The sequence below is a fragment of the Tasmannia lanceolata genome, unplaced genomic scaffold (genome assembly GCF_043159265.1).
Source record: "Tasmannia lanceolata isolate RefF3 unplaced genomic scaffold, GAP_Taslan_0.1 ptg000020l, whole genome shotgun sequence".
Classification (NCBI taxonomy): Eukaryota; Viridiplantae; Streptophyta; class Magnoliopsida; order Canellales; family Winteraceae; genus Tasmannia; species Tasmannia lanceolata.
Window position 1 is genome coordinate 5,178,172 of NW_027518697.1, and position 15,263 is coordinate 5,193,434.

General features: G+C 39.4%; 1 pseudogene; it reads right to left on the bottom strand.

Annotated features, from left to right (window-relative positions):
• Positions 1 to 6,227: 6,227 nt before the first annotated feature.
• On the bottom strand, positions 6,228 to 6,977 carry LOC143854449 (oleosin G pseudogene; annotated as a pseudogene).
• Positions 6,978 to 15,263: the final 8,286 nt, after the last annotated feature.

Here is a 15,263-nt window from a genome sequence, read left to right on the forward strand (position 1 = left end):
AGTTTGGTTGATGGGCTGAATAGTGCTTAAGACAGGGGCTGAAATGTGCTTAAAAATGTGACTGAAATGTGCTTAGGAATGTGCATAAAACCGAGGCTGAACTATGGGACAGATTTGTGCCAAAAACTGGGATTGAAACATGGAATGAGTTTATGCCAAAACAGGGGCAGCAACATGGACTGAACTGGGGACAGAATTTGTGCTAAAACAGGGGTGAGTTGTGAACAGATTTTTGTGCTAAACATGGCTGAATATAGGGACAGATTTGTGCTAAAACTGGGGCAGCTACAAGGACTGAACCGTGGACAGAAACGTACCTGAAACAGGGGCAGCAATGGGGCTGAAATGGGGACAGAATCGGTGCATCAAAGAGAGGCAGAAATGTGCTTACAAATGGGGCTGAATTGAGAGCTAAATTTATTGGATAAAAAATGAAATACAAAATGCATTGGTCTGAGGCAAGCTATGAACCATACTCATAAAAACACAACCATATCTATAAACACACACACACATACAGCATATGTACAATCATATACTCATACATATATTCATTCTCACACACATACACAACACATACATACATAGACACATACTCTTCACCATAAGATAATGTGAACATTAGCAGTTATTGTACTCTTTAGTACATAACACTAAATGAATTATTTAAACAATTTGACATTAAGCACCTGAAACTAAAATAGTTACCCGCATATACCAAGTGAAACCCTCCTTTCAAGGCTGACCAAATGCCCCATAACATTTCAAAATATTAATCCTATCCATTGGCACATTTAATTAGACAATCTAAAGCAATAGAGAATGGTATACCAACAAATGAGAGCATAAATGCATAAAGATTTACTCTTCAAAACTATTCTTACAAGGCCAGCGCGTCTATTAACTTTTTGTACTAATTATTTTAGCATGCCTTATGTTAGTTATAATAAAAGAGATTAGTACCAATTGCCATCAAGAGCTGCAACTATCTAAAGGAAATACAGAGAACAAATTTCGACCACAAGTGAAAATTCCTAGGACTAGCAGACATAGTCTGCCAAAACAGCCATAACTTTTTAACCAATGCTCCAATTTTCGACCACGAGTACTTGTTGGAAAGCTCTCATAAAGACCTAAAACTTTGTAGTTCACCATTTTTTCTAATTCTTTCATTTACTAGCCCAAAAATATGCTTTGAAAACAGGTCAGAAGCCTGTAGCGGGAATTGCACATGTATCATTATGAGAAAAATCCACCTTGTCATTTCAGAAATTCAAGTAATACACAATAACCTCATGCAACCATCAAGGTATGCCCATGCTCATGAGTTTCAAATCATATAAGGTGACTGTTATATATTATGTTAATACAAATATCAAGTAATACATAGTCTATTAATCTCTCACAGGCATTTCATCATACACAAAACATGCAGTTTCAGAATTCACACTGTAATGTTCTAATGATCTCAAAGTCTTCAACATGAGTAATCATTTAACCATCACCATGTCAACAACCATATGCAAATTCTACCAGCAGAAATCTGGTTCTGAAAAATCGATTCGGCAATTTACAGTTTAACCACTAATTTCAAGCAATTTCATGAACACATTAGCATCAATAAAAATCTACTTGCCTCTAATGATTCCTTCTTCTTCTTCTTTTAATTTGACTTTGCAGATATGAAGGATCTCGAAGCTTTATCCAGACTTTTGCTTCTTCTTTCCTCTCGCCTCTGCAATTAGAGTTTCGAAATGGGTTTGGGGTTTGACAATGATGAGGCGGCTGCTCGGGAATGGGTGTGGAAGAGGGTTTGGAGTGGGCGGTGGTGGTGGAAGAAGGAGGAGGGTCGAATTTGTAGGGGGATGGTGGCGGTGCCGGATTCCGGGGGTCGGATTCCGGTGGCCGAGGTTGGAAAAGGGGTTGGACGGAGATGGAGAGGGGGCTGTGAAATGGAGGGTATGTGTCGGTGATGGAGAATCAAAGCTCCTTGCCGGATTTAATGGATGGGATGGGGTTTTGGGTTCTTTTTTTTTGGATTTTTGCAGAGGATAAGGAAAAATGAAGGAGAAGATGGGGATGATGGTGTTGATCAGTGAGGGTGGAAGAATGAAATGGGTTTGGGATGAGAAAGAGATGGTGATGGCGGCTCCGATGGCGGCTCCGATGGCTTCACCGGATTCCGGCCGGCCCGCCGGAGAAGATGAAGTGGTGATAATGGTGAGTGTGGGTTTTGAGAGAAAAAATAAATAAAAATAAAAGAAGAAGAAAAAGGAGATGGAGATGAGGCCGGAATCCTTCCCTCTTCCTCTGCTTCTTCTCTCCCCTATGCGGCTGCCTTCCTCTCCCCTTTTTTTTTCTTTAGAAAATGGGGCTCCCTTCAACCCTAATTCGTTGCCTTTTTTTTTTTTATAAGGGGAATGATAAATTTGACCCCCCACTGTTTCATGGACAGCCCCTATCGCGATGAAGCACTCCCCTTATACATTCGAACCATGCCTCTTTCCTGGCTCGCCCTATCTGCCATTTCTCGGCAGATTTCGCCGAAACTTTACGGGGACCTCGGTGGGACCCCAAGCTGCCTCACGGTTTAATTTATGATCTCAACTCACTGATTTGACGAGGTTAAGCACAAAACATGGAGGTGCAGGGCACGGTCAAAATAGGGTGTCTACAGGGGGGCACACCTTAATGTAGCCCAAAAAAAATTAAAGGTTTGGACCACCCAGACAATGCGGGGGCATGCCAGCAAGATCATACGTTATACCTTATTCACTCTATCCCGTCAAGAATATCGCGATACGCAAGCCGATTCTGTTGACCGATTTTTTTACCGATTAGTTAGTGAAGGGAATGCCAGCAAAGACTATTATGGCATAGAATCCGAAAATCTATAAAAACTTCTATATTTAACTCAAGTTGTAGACTTAAACAGATGTATTCATGGTCGGCGTGTATTTTAGGAAGCAGCAAAACATCTAAATTTTACTTTTTTTTCTTCTTCTAAATTTAGCTTTTCTCTAAATTTGTGATTCAAATCTTCCCCAAAATTAAACCTCTTTCTAATTCTCTCGTAGAACATCACTTTTTAGAGAAAGAACTATGTATATTTTCAATTCGCTCGACAGGAGAGGGAGGCAGAAAGAGCGAAAGAGATGGGCTGCATCATGTCTATTGGTAACAACCTTGCATTCTTCCCTTCCTCTCTCAACCCACTTCTTTCTATCTTGCAACCCACTATTTTTTTTTCTATATATTTTCAGCATTTAACCTTCTTTTTCCTAGATCACATTAAACATGGCTTCACATGAGTATCTGGTCTTGCCCTAGGGATCATGTGTGTCCCAAACCTCCTCACCAATTGCACAAATCCAAATCGTGTATTTGTTTTCTAGTGCCTGTTTTGAGTTTGTCTTCAAAGGTATCATAACCCTCCTTGTTCTTCCCTTTTCCTTAAACATTGTTCTAAGGATTGTGCAGTGGTCTTGTTCCTACTACTGTATCAACTTTCTTTATTTAATATACTGGTAGGAGTCTCCTAATCTAATATACTGGTAGGGGACTAACTAACCCCAGCTTACCCATAAAAAAGAAAAAACCTTCTTTTGACAGAATTTCTTCCACTAATTCATGTTAATTGATGATTTTATTTATCTTATCATTTGGGTTTTATCAGGCAAGACTCTAAAAACTAAGGTGGCAGCTAAGAAGAGAAACTTGGCAACTCCCACCGCGGGTAAAGTAAGGCCTCCACCGCCGCCGCCGCCACCACCTGACTCTCAAGATGCCTCCGACTCTCCGCCACGACCATTCAAATCTCCACCTCAAGCATCCGATGCTCCGCCACCACCCACGTCTCCACCGCAAGAATCTAACTCTCCGCCACCACCCGAATCTACACCGCAAGAATCGGACTCTCCGCCACCACCCGAATCTCCACCGCAAGAATCCGACGCTCCACCACCCCCTAAACCATCCTCTAAACCGCCCCGATCCCCCTTCCCATCGATACCCCCGTCTCCACCGCCGTCAATCGAATTCTTCCAAATTTCTTCACAATATGGGAGGCCCGGGGAAGTTTCGGGTTACGAACGTGGTACTTATTACCAACCTCGTTATGACGATAACCTTACAACCATGTTGAGCGACGATAATCCAAATGCCTGTGTCATCGTCTAAAATCAAAGACTTAAAGAGATTAATGCTTTTTTTCGTTTATCTTTTTTCAGTTTTTATTTTACATGCGATCAAATCCATCGGCTTGGATTGAATGGGTGTAGGCATCATGGAGCCCAAAAATGATTTTGAGGTCTTCACATTGATTAGAGTGTAAACGATTTTGACATTTATTAGTGTTCCCCAAGTGATACATCTCCAACTTACACGTGGCAACATTGCCAATGATCGATCACAACCGTCAATCTGATTAGCGCAATGGTTGGTAATTTCAACCCCTAAAAATTCACTATTTTGAAAGCTTTGGAAAACCAAAAATAGTACTGTCCCAGTCATATTATGGTATGTGATTGCCTCAATAGTGAAATCTTTGGATAATTTAGGTAATTTGTTCACTCCATACAAGTAATTTTACAAGTGTTTTGAGAAAGCAGGTGTAATTTCACATTTGTAGACTTCTTAAAACATTCTCAAAACAGTTGTAAAATTACCTTTTATTTTAAAACTAACCAGCCTTGTGGCTTTCCGGCTCTGTTCACTTGCGTTCTCGGGAAATCGAATCCCGAGAAAACACCTCTTTTTTCTTTTTCGAGAAAGCTAAAATAGTAGTGTTCATTTATTTTCCCGAGAAACTAACAGGATGAGGTAGAAAATGTCAAAAAATGACATAAAAAATACCACAAATGACGTGGAAAAGACTCTTTTCCCGCAAGTGTGAGAAATCAAATCCCACTATTTTGATGAGATTTGGTTTCCCACGGAATAAGTCGTGTGAGATTTGGTTTCTCGAGGTTTCATGATCAAGTGAACAAGCGCGAACAAGCGCAGGAAACCTTTTCTCGTACAGTTTCTTGAGATTTCTTTTCCTTTTGGCACATCAGTTTCTCAAGCATTCTTTCTCCTTATTTCTTTTCCTTTCCTGGGAAAACAAGTGAACGGAGCCATTATAAATAGCATGCGAGGAATCATAGAATGAAGGGCGCCCTTTTATTTAGAGAGAGAGAGAGAGAGAGAGAGAGAGAGAGAGAGAGAGAGAGAGAGATCCCTATATAATGGCAGTGGAGAGCTAATTTTAATTTAATTGATTCCATGTTCTGTGTGCTCGGACTGCACAGAATCGGTATCCAATTCTGATTCTAGCATTTAGTTCAAAAAAATGAACAGAATCAAAGGGCGAAAGTGAAACCGACAGAATTAGATTTTGATTCTAACCGGTCGGAGTGAAATTTTTATTGAAACTCTTTTTGAGTTAATTTTTTTATTTTAATTTTTTCCATTCCGCTTCCAAGCCAATCAGAATAGAAATTGGAATAGCTTAAAGCTGTAAATTTCTCATACATGTAAATTTTTCTCTAGATATTTAATAGCTTAAAGCTGTAAATTTCTTTATAGCTATTAAATAGCATACAGTTTTAATTTCAATTTCGAAGAATGCCATATCATGGCTCACTTTGCGAACAGCCACCTAAGATGAACTACATGAATAAGACAAAATCTGCCAAAAAATTACGAAACGGCTTTCCGTGAAATTGCCTAGCAAATCCCTCAAAATAATTCGAGGAATGATAACCCTAATTGAAAATGACGTGGATCCAATGAAAAGCCCTTTTGCGGCTCTTTATGCAAGAGCTCCCTTGTATCTATCATTGCTCAAATAATTCAGTCATAATATCAGAGGTTTTATATGGTTTAAGCCTTTATAGTCCGGTTTTATCTCAAAAATCGCTGCACGGACCACATCGTATGATGTGATCCAAACCGTCCATGTGATGGAACACAACATAAATAAGTTGTGCCGCAGAAATAATTCCCATTGGATGATCTAGCCCTCCGACCTGTAGAGGTGTGTAGAGGTGTCCATAATATGTAGCTCCTCTATAGATCGGACGGATGGGAACATCCTACACATATTTACGTTGTGGTCCATCACATGGATGGTTTGAATCAACCTATAGTGTGGTCCGAACAGTACATTTTTAACAAATACGGGACTAAAAGGGCTTACACCATATAAAAAGTTAATAATTCAGGAATAGTATCAAACATTTGGGTTAAAATCTTAAACTGTGATGCATGCAATAATCATCTCAAAAACATCTCCTCCCAGTAACACATGTTCAAAACCACATTCTTCTCCATAACAAGGACACCAACAACCAAACATGGCATAACCAAACTAACTAAGAAGACCGAAGTAAAGAAGAAAAGTTCACCAATTAAGCCCCTGGGGCCGCGTCCTTGACTTTACTCTGCAAGTACCCACCATACTCTCGTGCATAATCCTTCACGTGGCTAGCTGTGTCCACAATCCGACTACGAGCATAATCGACCCGGTCCGACCCGGGCGGGTGCCCCCCACGAATGTACTTATACATCCACGAAACCCCGGCCATGCTCACCACTGCTATTCCACACATGGTCAAGAACCCGGCTCCGGCCACGAGCATAATTGTTCCGGCCGGGACCCATATCGGACTCGATAGCAGAATCAACGGTGTAAAAAAGATAAAAGCCAAAACGGTAGCAGTTAGAGTTAATCCCGTGAGTACAAGCAAAATTCCGCCCGAAATTAGAAGTGTCAAGAAGCCTATGATTTGGGTTGAGTTGGGTGCATGGTTGTAGATCTTTTGGAGGTAGGTCCTGCTTGTGGGTCCGATATTGGATCTTGTGGGTCTTTGGAGTGGGCCCGGGCCAGGTTGACGGTCCGCCATTGTTAGTAGATGTGGAGAGTTTTCTAGCTCTTTGGGTTTAACAGAGGGGAAGGGAAAGAGGTTATAGGAAGAAGGGGTTTGGGGTAGTGAGGTCTGTTTGACAGATGTGAAGATAGGTGTTTTGGATGGCATGCAAGCGTACAAGTGGAGGATTGTTGGCCTATGACCTGGTCTTCCTCTTTGTAGAATGTGAAAGCAAGGCACGTGGTAAATGTATATTTTTATAATTGGGTCTCGAGATTTGCGATTTTCTGACTTTGGAAAACGTTTCCCCACTAAAATATTAAGAAGAGTTTAGGAAATGATATTTTCACCCCTTTTCTTTGTCTTTTGCACTTCAACAACTATATTTTATATGACTACTGATGTTGCCACTCGCCACTACCCACTATCACGTTTTAATAATTTTAACAAACTTAGATTGTCTTTTCTATTTTAAGTAGGGCCTTTTGGAAACTGTAATAACCTTTTGGAAGCCGTTTAAATAATAAAAGCTGAGATGAGTCCGTTCAATTATCAAAATATGCTAGTGCCAATATAAGGGCCTGCTTTTTTGTCTTGGTCACGATAATGGACCCTCAGTTTGTAGGATTTTTAAATAGGGGAGTGATAAATCGACTCCCATGTGTTTTTCTCTCTCCTCTGGGTTAGAGAGAGAGAAAGAGGATAGAGATGGAGACATGGGAGTCGATTTATCACTCTGCCCATTAAATATTACATAAATATATACCCCTCATGAAGAGACATAAATGAGGAAGAATTTAATGGAATGTTCATCCGTTGGCTCCTTCCATTGAGATCGATCTAGGATGCTCCATCCGATTTTATGGCTATACCAAGATCACTATCTGAAATAATTTTGAACCTTATGATATGGTTCAAATGGACACGGTTCAGATCGAGCCATTGGGCCCAAGTCCAGTTCATTAATGTTCGGATCCTTTGGATCTATATGACTCCTCTAGGTCCATTAACACCCAGGACACATCCAACAAGGGGCTCGATCTCCATATCATTTCTTATCTTTAGTAATTACCCACATTTCTTATCTTTAGTAATTACCCGCAAATGACGGTGCCTAACATTTTGTTTAATGATGGTGCGAGATGAAAATAATACCTTTTCATGTTGCCTTTACATTTTGAAATGCAATTACCAGACTCTCTCTCTCTCTCTCTCACACACACACACACATTATAAGGTCATTTTAGAATTATGTTAAAAGCATAGGCTTGGTTATAATTTCTTGGTTTAAGAGGATTTTGTCATAATATAGAAGATTAATGGGGGTTTTTCTTAGTAAACTCAAAAAGAAAACAATGCCATCCCACTCATTGAGTGACTCCACTTATTTGAAATGCAGTCTTTCAAATGGATACTTAAAATGATTATACATTATCCTTAGTTTCTTAGAAATTATCCTTAGATGGTCACCAATAATTTGAGATACCAATGAGAATTAGGCCCCATTTAATCCCACCACTAGGGGTGTCAACGGATCTGTTCCGGATTGGATCCACTAATGTCTTAGTCACGACGCAGTCAACTCCCTTATTGGTGGGATCGGATTCCGTGTGTTCTTCTATCCTACCACTCATGATCCATTTCAAATTAGATCTTGGAGTGTCCTAGTAGGTTCTACTTACATTGTACACCATTAAATTTCCCATTAGAGGGTGAGGGCGAGGGGAAGGGAAAGCATGAACCGCAATCACAAGGGCAAGCGGCAATGGAGAAGCCAAGCTGCAGCAGCGAGGAGACAGCGAGTTAGGGACTTAGCATCAATGGTTAAAGAAGGATAACAAGAGGGTGACTCTAGACTTGAGAGAGATGAATGACAAAATACTAAAAATATGAACTGTTCGGAAAAAAATGCATGAGTTATTTTTAAAAAATGCCCCTAAAATAATACTTAAAGTTATAAAAAATAGAGGGTATTTTCTTCAAATAGTATAATAAAATCGATTTAGGTTTGCCCATGTGTCTTTGTTAGTTGTATGGATCCGATTAAAAATAAATCCGGATCCTATATAGGGATGTGAAATGTGTCCTTAGTACGTGTCTAGATCATGTTCATTTAAGGTCGGATTTGGATGGTCCATCAGACCGTCTGAGTCCATTGACACCCCTACCCACCACAACCTAAAAATAGCCAAGCATAAACCATTTGGCATCAACATTCAAACTTGTTGGATTGTGACAATGATCAGCAATTTAATATTTGCACTCTTCGCATTTAATAGACCTCGGACCATCAAAGTTAATCCATTGATTTTATCGTATGGTTGAATTCAACGTAGATGACTTTGAAGAAAACAATCAAAATAATAAGTAAAAATCAAGAATCAAAAGCACAAAAAAAGAAGATGAGAGAAGGTTTTCCTTTTCTATATTATCAAAAGCACCACAAGGTTTTCCTTTTCTACATTATCAAAAGCACCACACTATGCTTTTCATGTTTTTACTCTTCTCTTTTTATAAACAACACCACCAAACCAACAATTGTTGCTCTCATAATTAATTCTCCATAGATTTATAATCTCTCATATCCTATGATCAGACCATTTAGACCAGGAACCGACATTGTTACTACATTGGCAATTTATACTCTCTTATTTCTATTACTTAATAGAAAAATCTAGTGATATAAGATATAGAAGAGTATTTTCTTAGAAAATGTTGTTCAAAGTGCATATCTTTTACTACACTATTTGTAGGTTCAACGTAGGAGAATGGTGATTTATCTGACTTATGAATGGGATTTGAACTGTTATAAATAATTTCAATTTTGATCATCATTATCATATATCCAAGCATGGTTGAGTACTGATGATCTCCAAGTCTTCGCCATTTTCACAGTGATGCAGAGAGCGTCGAGCAACAACACAAGGTGGAGGTCACACAGAGCAACTAAAATAACTCGTGATTGACTTTGAGTCAATCTTTTAGAAATAATTTCAGTTCTGTATAGGGTGCAACTCGGTTCAGGGTTCAACCCAAAAAAGGCGGGGTCTGGTCGGGTTCGGGTTGACTATTCCCAACCCGGGTTGAGTTCAAGTCGGGTTCAGGTCAGGTTCAGGTTGGAAAAAAGGGTACCTCGGGTCAGGTCGAACCTCGTCGGGTTGGAAATCAGGTTGGGTCGGGTTCGAGTTGGAAAAATGGGTTCCTTAGGTCGGGTCAGGTTGACCCCAACCCGACCCATGTAGGTGCAACTTGGGTAAATTTTTTAGAATTTGGTTGATCTTTAACCATAAAATGGGATCATGTTTGGGTTGATTCCAATTCAGTTTTTGTTGGGTATATAATATAACCCATGTATGTTCTAATATAAGCCCAATTAGATAATGGACCGGTGTAGTGGGCCTATTTGGGCTAGAGCCCACTAACCTATTAAAACCCTAGTGTATCTAATATATATAGGGGCTGGAGGCAACAAACTTGGTATTCCAAACTAGATACCTTGGGTGTAATGCTTCAAGCAACCTCTTGCTTGACCTAATTACTCTAACAATCTTGAAGCAGTATGAAAAATCCTAGCTGTTTTTCACTCTTGCTCTTCTCCTCCAAATCGTTTTGATCGTGGTTATCTCTCCTCTTTCACCTTCGTTTATGCCTAAACCCATCTTGGATTGAACGACGAAAGTTTTGATTACAACCCAATCCAAAACGAACGTCTGCCTCTTTCTCTTGTGAGATTTTCTCTCCTCTCAAGAATACAACACGCTTGGATTGGAGGGTTGTCTTGGTGGAGGAATCAAATAAACAAGATAGTTTTGGTGGAAACCCACACACAGAGACATTGTGAATTCTGAGACAATATAGACGTGGGTCTCTTCTCAATTTCAATCGTTATTTTGAGGTGGGTTGCCTTCTTGAACCAGCTACTTTGTCGAATTGGGGTTCTCTTCAATTTCTCTTTGGAAGTGGGCTACCAAACGTTTTGGCCGTGGGTTTGGGCGTGGGTTACGTCAATTGAATTAGCCGTGGGTTTTATTCCACTAGGCAAGAACAATGAAACCCATCTCGTGAGAATTTATTTTTTTTCTCACAAGGAAACCCACATCGTGAGTACCTCCTTTCACACCAGTTCACCCTTTTTTATTTTCATCCCTCGAAACTGTAAATTTTTTGGCGTGGGTTTCCCTCCCCCAATCGGTTTTGAGCATGGATTCAATCCATCAGAAGAAGTTTTCTAGACATGGGTTTCTCCCATCAAATTTGGCCGTGGGTTTTCTCAAAAAACCAGTTGTTGAATCTGTTTTTCGTTTCTCTATGTTGGTAGAAAACGGTGGTGACTCTCTTCCACCTTGGTTGATTCTTTGAATCCTTCACCTGGGATTTGGCCAAACCCTCATCTCGTTTGGGGTTGTCGGAAAGTATCTAACAGAACTTCTTTTGTGCAAAACCCATTGTCGGCCAAAACTCCTGGTGGCCGAAACCTTGTGTTTTTTCTGATTTGGGGGGTCGTCCATATTGTGGAGTCCGATTTCTTTGGTTTCAATAATCTTTGGCTTGGTGGCCGATCCCCTTTCTGGGTTGGCATTTCACTTGGAGCGGAACATACTGGACATATTCTCATCGGTTGAATTCTCACCAAAATCAGGTGCATTCTTTCCAGTTTTTATTTCATGTAAATAATACTATGGAAAAAACTTCTCTTTCATTTGAGATGCTCAAACTTCAATCCTTTGGTGGATCTGAGTTTAATTCCTGAAAGCGAAGGGCTCAATTCGGTTTGACATACGTGAATTGTTTTTACACCGTTTTGAGTACCTTTGCTGAGACGGGTGAAGCAGTTGATGAATCTCAATGGATTCGAGATGAAGATTTCTGCAGAGACTACTTGTTAAATTGTCTTTCAGAACATTTAGCAGAAACCTATAGCAAGTTTTACACTGCTAAAGAAATTTAGGATAATTTAGATGCTCAATTCCGAAAGGAGGATGAATTGTCCACGACTCACCTTGTGGACAAATTCATGGATTTCAAGTTCCAGGAGGACATGGAAATCACTCCTCAAGGAACTGATTTCGATAATTTGAAATCTAAATTAACCAATGAGAAAATCGTCGTGTGTGATCTGTTTCTTGTGGGTGCAATCATATATGAGTTACCATCTGCATGATACTCTTTCAACACAGAGATGTATAGAAAGAAGGTGCAAGTGGAACTGGATGATCTCAAACGATTCATTCGAATTGAAGATGAGAATAGAGCTAGGAATCACTTGGAGATGGTTAGACAGCAACAGTCAGCTGCTAACACGGTGATATATCCCAAGAACTTTTCTAATAAATCCATGTCACCTAAGAGTGATATCCCCAAGTTGGAAGCCAAAAAGACTGTCTTTAAGAAAAAGAAGGGCAAGTGCTACGACTGTGGGAGATATGGTCACTTTGCTGCAGATTGTAGGCAACCTAAGATGGTTACATCTAACACACCATATAAGGAAGCTACTATGTTAGTAGATAAGCCTGAGCCTAAAAGTTTCACTGCCATGTTGGGAAAAGATAAAGCCAGTACTTCTTCAGATTGGTGGTTAGATACAAATGCCAGTTGTCGTGCTTGCAACTCAAAAAATAAAAAATAAAAAATCCACTGGTGTTACCAAAGTAAAGGAGACTAGTACAGTGACTAGTGGAGCAGACATGGAGGTCACTCACACTGGTACTGCGAACTTGGCCCTTTCTTCTGGTAAATAAACTACCTTTATAAGATGTTAAAGTAGTTACTTCTATTTTGGTATATGCACTTTATTTATGTGTGGTAGAGTAATTTTGATTGTTAACTCATACTATTTTGTCTGTGCATATTTGATAGATGGTATGTATGGTTTGAGTTTAGAAAATGAGATTGTTAGTCAGGATAGTTCACCGCTAATTGATCATAAGTTGTTACACAACCGTTTGGGACATGTAAACTATCAGAAAATTATCCAACTTACTAACACTCATAAGATACCATTACATATGTCAATTAAATTTGACAAGTGTGAGAGTTAGGAGTGATAGAGAAGGAGAAGAAGATACACATTGACAGGGTTCACGGAATTCTGTGCCTCTTAGGGCGTAATCCTTGACACTACTGCTCCTCTCCCACCTCAATCAATTGGCATAGCTGAGTGTAAGAACCGGACGTTAACTTCAGTGTTAAACTCCATGTTAATGTCAGCTGGCATGCCTAGTTGCATTTGGGGAGAGGCAGCTTTGACTGCAAATCACATCCTAAAACTCTAAATGCTCCTCCATGTGATAGAGTACTCAAGAATTTGGTGAGGACTTTGTGACCTACCAATTGGAGAATGATCCATCATCATATTAGGAAGTGATGAGATCTAGGGACTCTATGTTGTGGGCAGAAGCCATTCATGATGGAATGAGCTCTCTGTTGGTTATCTAACTTGGTAGCTAGTCAATTTGCCAATGAGGCTAAGACTATGGGCTGTCAGTAGATATTTGTTTGTATGTGATTATACAAAGCTCGTATGGATGTTAAGATCTAACAATCCTTGTATTGGTCTTAATCATGCACTTAAATTGTGACATCAAATTTTGACTAAGTAGTAAAGAGCTTTGGGTTTATGACCAGTTACTCGGATAAATGCCTTTACTATCGTTTTGTGTCGAATAAGGTCATGATTATTTGTTTGTATGTAGATGTTGATTCTTCTTTCCAATCTCTTTCTGTGATGAGAAATGTGAAACTACCCTTGGGGAAAGACTTCGACATAAAAAGACCTGGGTGTTGTTAACATAATTCTTGGTATGAAAGTCAGTTTTTTGAAAGGCAGGAAATCACCATTGGCCTAGCCCATTATATGACCAACTACTTTCCTTTTTGAGGATGCAGTGAGTGCAAACCGATTGAGACACCATTTTAATTATACCAAGAAGCTGATCTCTAAGGAAGAGACAGTGTGAGTCAGTTAGATTATTCTAAACTGATTGGTAGCCTCATGTTTGTGTTGCACTAGGCCAGACATAGCCTTTATAGCTGGCATGCTGAGTCGTTTTACTAGCAATCCTGGCCATGAGCATAGAGATGCCCTTATGAGGCTGATGAGATACCTTTCGTGTACTCAAGAGTATGCTCAAAACTATGATGGCCATCCACTTCTCGTGGAAGAATATTCCGATGAATCATGGGGATCAGAATCAAATCTACTGTTGTTGTGTGGAAGTCGAATTGGAACTTTATGCTCTAGCTTCAGTTGCAAATGAAAGCAGAGGAGATAAAGATTTTGATCATGGTTATGGACATTCCACTGACCCAGTTAAGGATTAGTTCCTTAAGTGTGTTCTGTGATAATCAAGCTACAATTACGATTGTGAAGAACTCACTCTTTAATGGTAAGAGGAGACATCTTAGGCTGAAACATGCCATGCTGAATTATCTCATTGAACACGGGATTATCACTTTGATTGATGTGAGATCGAAGGATAATATGGTCGATGCTCTCGACAAGGGACTGACGAAAGATCGAATATTCAAAACTGTGGGGGAGATGGGGTTAAAGTCTGTATAGACAGGACTTAACCTACATCCATGTTATTTTGAATCTTCGAATCTCCCTTTTGGCCAAGATAGGCACTTGATATGTTTCGACGATGTTTACAGTTGTTGTGTGTCATTCCACATTTGATGACATGTCCTTTTTGAGAAAGGTTGTACATTTCAAACTTGATGATACAGCTTAACTCAAATATGGATAAGCTGACTGTAACATTCCAAAAAGAAACATGAAATGGTTCTTTGCAAAAGAAACTATTTGGTCTTGTTCTTTAATGAAACTTGACAATTAGGAATGGTTATTTGCAAAAGAAGCTGTTTAGGTCTTGTTCTTTATTGAAACTTGACAATGATGCTTATGGTGAGAGTGATACTGATACTTTTTCAGCCATTTTGAATTGTACTAAGTTCTTCTTCAGGTAGAACTAGATACTTTCGTGAATTATGGAATTGTACTAAGTTCTTCTTCAGGTAGAACTAGATACTTTCGTGAATTATGGAATTGTACTAAGTTCTTCTTCAGGTAGAACTAGATACTTTAGTGTTTTACACAAATGATTGGATTCATTTTCATGAGTACTAAGTTCTTCTTCAGGTAGAACTAGATACTTTAGTGTTTTACACAAATGATTGGATTCATTTTCATGAAATCCATATTTGGTAATTCACAGGGATTGGCGAAAAATGAGGGGCTTGTCTTGATTTGGACTTTGATGAAGATGACTTACTTGATGAGTAAATCTTCTAAAGTCATAAAGACTATGCTTAGATTTCAGTATGCATAGAGTTCACTTTTTTGTGGAACTTTATTTTGGATCTCGATGAGAAGCATACCTCATGAATGAATTCATCTAAGATCAGTGGGGT